General features: G+C 39.9%; 1 long non-coding RNA gene across 1 annotated transcript in view; it reads right to left on the reverse strand.

Annotated features, from left to right (window-relative positions):
* The window catches only part of LOC117779208, a 39,320-nt gene extending 32,537 nt beyond the window's left edge, over positions 1–6,783 (reverse strand). Inside the window, exon 1 of the long non-coding RNA XR_004616950.1 lies at positions 6,678–6,783. This is a non-coding gene — a long non-coding RNA (uncharacterized LOC117779208). The remainder of the gene's footprint in view (positions 1–6,677) is intronic.
* Positions 6,784–7,338: the final 555 nt, after the last annotated feature.

Here is a 7,338-nt window from a genome sequence, read left to right on the forward strand (position 1 = left end):
ACATTATTTATTCGACTGAAACTTTCTCTCCAGTGAGATATTGTGTTTATTGTGATTGTGCTGTTGTAAATATTACTATTGCTGCTGTTGAAATAATATTTTGTCATATTACAAATCTAATCCTGTTCTGAATTCATAATTTATTCTATTTTCTGATGTTAATTTAATAAATAAAAAACAAGTATTGATATTTGGGAGGATGAGAAAATCACAGTTCAAATCCATTCACTATAAGACTTATAATATTTATACACACACACACACGTAAGCCCTCCGCAAACCTGGGAAAATCCCTGTAACTTCCTTTAAATCGGTGGACAGAAGTATAAAAGAAAGACGTACAGAAACAAAATGGCCATCATACGTGTTTTCCTCAGGCAGCAGCACAGGGGTTGGCAGATGTCGCCGAACGTTACTTGTACAGGCTGCACAGTGAACACAGCGATATAAACCACAACCATCCATGTTCATTGCTCACTGCGTTCATGTACAAATACACCAAATAACGTGCACTCTGCTGCAGCAACCCCACATTTACCGGCAGGACAAAGTTCTTCGTCCCGCTGTCTCAGGCGGCGCTGGGCGTCTGGATGAGCTCAGGTGAAAACTCATCATGTGACTGACGGCAGCCAGGTCATTTTATTTATAGCTAAATTATTATTAAATGTTCTTCATAAAGTATGATTTCACCCCCCCCCCCCAAAAAAAGAGGAAAATATGTTTCTGAAAAAAAGGGCACATTTGGGCATCAAGGGCAAAGGGGCAGGTGCTCCAGCTAATCCCCCCCCCCTCCCTCTGCACGTGCATGTTTAAAACATAAGTTTCGTGGGAATTTTAGGCCCTATGATAAAACTACAATGCCAATTAATAAAGTGCAGAACTCCACCAAGGCCCAACAGTCCCCTTAAATTCAACCAAGTTGCACCAATCATGCTTGATTTCTTTTTCAGTCAAGATACATAAATTATTTCCTGAGAAATCATCAAAAATGTTATCAAACACTCTCATCTCGCAATCTTAAAGAAAGTGAAAAAATTCCTGGACCCACAACAACATTTTATGAATTCTTTCTATGGTCCATGATGTGAAAACCAAGGAGGAGCCCTGATTCCTCTGTGAGCATCAGGAACCTTCCCCCATTATAGTAGCTGGGACAGAGATATCAGAAAGAAGCAGCTATTGAGACCATGAATGTCAGGTATAGTGAAGACTAATCTATGGGAATTTAAATATCGATCATATTGTTGCATCACACAACTCATCCAGTTCAGCTGCATGTTTCCTGAGGTAATATCCTGTCAGTTGTCTAAATAAACTAATAACTTTTTATTTTCCAGGTTTTTTAGAAGAACACAATGTGCTTGAATGAGAAAAAAAATTCTGAATATATTTAATGTGTGTTCAAAGCTATGGAACTAAAAGTAAACATGGAATGAATTAAAGGTTCAGTGTGTAAGATTTTGGTGAAAGGGATCGATTGACAGAAAATGAATATGAAATAATCCTACTGATTAACGAGTTTTAACGAGTGTGTTTCATCTAAATTCAAAAAATTGTGGACTTCTTTCCCCCTTAAATGAGCCCCTTATATTTAAATACTTTATATTTACATCAGGAGCGGGTCTGGAAGGGGAGCGAGCTGTGAGGGGAACTCAGCTGCAATATGCAACTGCACCACTACATCTCACCAAATTCTACACACTGAATCTTTAAATGTGCATCTTACTGAATCAGGAATTGGACATGGATGTTTGATATGTCATTGGCCCCTCTGTGTAAATTGTGGCCCCTGATTTATGAAAATACTACACCAGCCTCTGGAGAACAACCCCCCAAGCTAGCTTGTCCTTAATATTTAACTCATTACTTTTCTCTTGTGGACAGTCTGACAGGTCTTGACCATGACCTGACAGACATATTCAGCCAGAAGTGACCACACTGAAAGACATGTTGGTTCAAGGTCATCGACTTCACAAAAAGCCTTTTTTGCCTCGTTAATGTCACGTTTGTTGTATAACTGGACACAAATGCTGCCAAAGAAACAGAACAAAACAAGAAGTGCAGGGAAAAATACTTAATCAACAAATTAAATTGCTCACACTCAGAAGGCTGGTAAGAGAACTCAGGTGATCCAAAAAATGAAACTCAAAACAGAGACACAGGAGCTGGACTGAACAGAACCAAAGTGAAGAGACGACCTGACACAGACAGAATAACTGAACCCAGGTGAAACACATGAGGTCAGGTGCACACAATCACAAGATTGAAGTGACCAACAATGACACATGGGGTGAACAGGAAGTGAAGGTCACAATAAAACAGGAAATGACACAACATGGACATAACTAAACTGAGGCGAGGGACACACAAGGAAGGGGAAGATTAAAATACAGAGTACGAATCCCAAAACACAAATATACAACAACAAAGTCCAAACACAAGATCATAACTGAAATGAAAAGTCAAAAATTTGACTGCTATATACAGCACTATATAGTGAGCTCATCGGAAAAGAACAAAAAAGCTTCCCACACTATTCATCGCATTTTGCCTGCATCGAAAAATGACATCATTGCCACAGGAATAAAATGTACAACAACAACAACGTGGAAAATCCCAAAGTAAATTTTAAATGTTTATTTTACAGGTTTATTGTAAAGAAAAACTTGTTGGATGATCATCTTTAAATGTGGAAATAAACTTGTTTCCCACACTTTGTGCTGTGATGCGCCGCTCTGCTTCTATTTACATTAGAACGACAGGTCGGGCTGTTCCTGCTGCCCTCGCTCCTCCCGTCTCTCCATCACGAGTGCAATGCATGATGGGATATATTGTTTGGTTAGTGACTATTGGTTGTACACTACTTTTCATGATGCATTGTGGGAAACAATGAGTCAGTTACATAGGGTATAAAAAAATCAGTAAACATTCAGACACAACTAAAAAATGGCGAACAGTGATTAGTGAGGGACTTCGAACACAGCCATAGACCCACAGATGAACAGATTAGATTTCAATGGTCAAAGGTCAGGGTGACCTCATATGAGTCCAGAAAAAAAAATTATGCATAAATATACTGCACAGTTTGAAGGTGGCAAACAACCACAGGGTGGAAGTTTATTTCTGAGTTGCTTGTTTTTGTGAATTGTCTGACAGGCCTGATCAAACTGTCTTGTGGGCAACATGCAGCCTGGAGACCAGAGGTTCCTCACTGTGTTGTGAATAAAAGATCCAAGTACTTCTTCACAAAGCTAGTACCACTGTAAACTTGTGTTTTCTTTCTCTCCTCGTTCTTGAAGTGAAGCTGCAGGACTCCTATGGACCTGAATGACCCTGCTGTGAAAGCAGACATTCTGAAATCAGCAAGTTTCTAAAATCCACCCTGAAACACATTCATAGACCCAGGACAGATGTAATACAGAGTTTGATGACATCAAATAACCCTGAGGGAGATGAGTGAATACAAATAACTCCTGCCAGAGAGGATTTACAATGCAAAGCAGCCAGATCACTGGAAAGAAGAGTTATCATGTTGACTCCTTTGAATTATTTTAGGATTTCGAATAATTCTTCCAGGCATTGCTGCTGTAGAGCTGCTGTTTTTGGTTGAGATCAGGAAACACACAACATGCTGGGGCTGAGTTGGTGCTCGGGCCTAGAAGGACTGGATCTGAGACATGTGGTGCAAATTGTGTCTCCATGAACACATCCATGTTGTAAAGATGAACACTGGATACCTGAAGGCAGGCTTGAAAATAATGCATAGATGATAGCAGTATAATAATAATAATACTCATCATCATTTCTTTGTCTTCTCTTTTCATCCTTGTTTTCATCTGATCTACATATTGGATGGAATTAGAGGTGATCAGAACATTAATAGATAAACATTTCAAACATCCCTGTCACAGAGGTATCATTGGATCCATGGTGTGAGCAAGACAAACAGACATTCATTCACTCACCACCTACACAGGGGTGGAGGCAGAGAACTATCTGCATAGTGAGATGCCACCAGAGATAAACGAGAAAAATGATGTTGTTTGCATCTTTGCCTTTTTGCATAAAGAGTTCAACGGAACACTGACTATTTTCAGTAGAAGAGGAGGAGCTGGTGTTACATTTCCCTAAATCTGCACTAGAACTAGTTATGTTTGCTGTTAGTGGTGAACACTGGCACAGACAGACATATTCAGCCAGAAGTGACCACACTGAAAGACATGTTGGTCTAATGTTCTATGTGTATTTTTCCTTTGATGCAGATAAACCTAGGTGGAGGTTTTCAGGTTGTTTGTCTGCCCCATTTTTATGAACACATGTCAAATTCTGTCCGAAGCTTCATTTGGACTCAGAGATGAACTGAAACGATGTTGGTGACTGAAGGTCAAATGTCATGGTCACGGTGACCTCATGTTCTTGTGAATGTGATATATCACAAACACCTTCAGGGAATTTTGTTACATCCAACACAAATATTCACTTCAAGGATGATTTGATTACAACTGAAATCAGTTCAAGGTCATCGACTTCACAAAAAGCCTTTTTTGCCTCGTTAATGTTAGGTTTGTTGTATAACTGGACACAAATGCTGCCAAAGAAACAGAACAAAACAAGAAGTGCAGGGAAAAATACTTCATCAACTAATTAAATTGCTTTGACTCAGAAGGTTGGTTAGAGAACTCAGGTGATCCAAGAGCTGAAACTCAAAACAGAGACACAGGAGCTGGACTGAACAGAACCAAAGTGAAGAGACGACCTGACACAGACAGAATAACTGAACCCAGGTGAAACACATGAGGTCAGGTGCACACAATCACAAGATTGAAGTGACCAACAATGACACATGGGGGGAACAGGAAGTGAAGGTCACAATAAAACACGGAATGGCACAACATGGACAACTAAACTGAGGCGAGGGACACACAAGGAAGGGGAAGGTTAAAATACAGAGTACGAATCCCAAAACACAAATATACAAAAACAAAGTCCAAACACAAGATCAAAACTGAAATGAAAAGTCAAAAATTTGACTGCTATATAGAGCACTATATAGTGAGCTCATCGGAAAAGAACAAAAAAGCTTCCCACACTATTCATCGCATTTTGTCTGCAACGAAAAATGACATCATTGCCACAGGAATAAAATGTACAACAACAACAACGTGGAAAATCCCAAAGTAAATTTTAAATGTTCATTTTACAGCTTTATTGTAAAAAAAATAACACGTTGGATGATCATCTTTAAATGTGGAAATAAACTTGTTTCCCACACTTTGTGCTTTGATGCACCGCTCTGCTTCTATTTACATTATAACGACAGGTTGGGCTGTTCCTGCTGCCCTCGCTCCTCTCGTCTCTTCACCACGAGTGCAATGCATGATGGTATATATTGTTTGGTTAGTGACTATTGGTTGTAAACCACTTTTCATGGTGCATTGTGGGAAACAATGAGTCAGTTACATAGGGTATAAAAAAAATCTGTAAACATTCAGACACCACTAAAAAATGGCGAACTCACTATATAGTGAACTATACAGTGATTAGTGAGGGACTTCGAACACAGCCTGAGACTCATAGATGAACAGATTAGATTTCAGTGGTCAAAGGTCAGGGTGACCTCATATGAGTCCAGAAAAAAAAATGTAGTCAGACATAAACTGCACAGGTTGAAGATGGCAAACTACCACAGGGTGGAAGTTTATTTCTGAGTTGCTTGTTTTTGTGAGTTGTCTGACAGGCCTGATCAAACTGTCTTGTGGGCAACAAGCAGCCTGGAGACCAGAGGTTCCTCTGGACCTGAATGACCCTGCTGTGAAAGCAAACATTCTGAAATCAGCAAGTTTCCAAAATCCACCCTGAAACACATTCATAGACCCAGGACAGATGTAATACAGAGTTTGTTGACATCAAATAACCCTGAGGGAGATGAGTGAATACAATTGAGATCAGGAAACACACAACATGCTGGGGCTGAGTTGTTGCTCGGGCCTAGAAGGACTGGATCTGAGACATGTGGTGCAAATTGTGTCTCCATGAACACATCCATGTTGTAAAGATGAACACTGGATACCTGAAGGCAGGCTTCAATATCCAGTGGGGTTACAGCCTGAGGTTATGCAATTGGTTAATGAGTTAATTCAATTTTATTTGTTTAGCACCAAATCATAAAATAGATTATCTCAAGGAACTTTACATAGTAAAGTTGAGACCTTGTAAAATTATAGAGAAACACAACCGTTCCCACAACGAGCAGCACTGACGACTGTGGAGAGAAAAAAAAACTCTTTTACTAGAACTAAGAAACCTTGAGAAGCAGATTCAATGTGAGCGGCCAAAGAGAAAGAGGAGAGAGAGAGAGAGAGAGAGAGAGAGAGAGAGAGAGAGAGAGAGAGAGCGAGAGAGAGAGAGAGAGAGAGAGAGAGAGAGAGAGAGAGAGAGAGAGACTAGGAACTATTATCAGACTGGTTGTTATAATGAAAATAATGCATAGATGATAGCAGTATAACAGTAATAACACTCATCATCATTTATTTTTCTTGTCTTTTCATCTGATCTACATATTGGATGGAATTAGAGGTGATCACAACATTAAAAGATAAACATTTCAAACATCCCTGTCACAGAGGTATCATTGGATCCACGGTGTGAGCAAGACAAACAGACATTCATTCACTCACCACCTGCACAGGGGTGGAGGCAGAGACCAGTCATGGTCAGATACGATCAGAACTATCTGCATAGTGAGATGCCTCCAGAGATAAACGAGGAAAATGTTGTTGTTTGCATCTTTGCCTTTTTGCATAAAGAGTTCAACAGAACACTGACTATTGTCAGTAGAAGAGGAGGAGCTGGTGTTACATTTCCCTAAATCTACACTAGAACTAATTCAGTTTGGTGTTAGTGGTGAACACTGGCACAGACAGTCCACAGAGCAGCATCAGGATGGAAGGGATCTTCATTGGTGTCTTGTGTCTCTCAGGTCAGTGAATTTCACTGTTTGTATGATGTCTAACAGGAAATCTGAATATAGAGATTAATTTGAGTCCTCATACATAACAAAAATAACTGGTTTCATCCTCAGGGTGCCTCACCTTCTCCACATGCCTCCTCCATCAGTACCACTTTGTGTCTGATAAAATGACTTGGACTGAAGCTCAGAGCTACTGCAGAGAGACGTACACAGACCTGGCCACTATTGAAAACACTGAAGAAATGAAGAAACTTAAAGACACAGTTTCCGCTGCTGGTAAAAGCTCTGAGGTTTGGATTGGCCTGTACAGTCAAATTGACTGGAAGTGGTCAGATGGGTTCAATCAGAGTGGAGCTGAATATAGGAAC

The sequence above is a fragment of the Hippoglossus hippoglossus genome, chromosome 18, assembly GCF_009819705.1.
Source record: "Hippoglossus hippoglossus isolate fHipHip1 chromosome 18, fHipHip1.pri, whole genome shotgun sequence".
Lineage (NCBI taxonomy): Eukaryota > Metazoa > Chordata > Actinopteri > Pleuronectiformes > Pleuronectidae > Hippoglossus > Hippoglossus hippoglossus.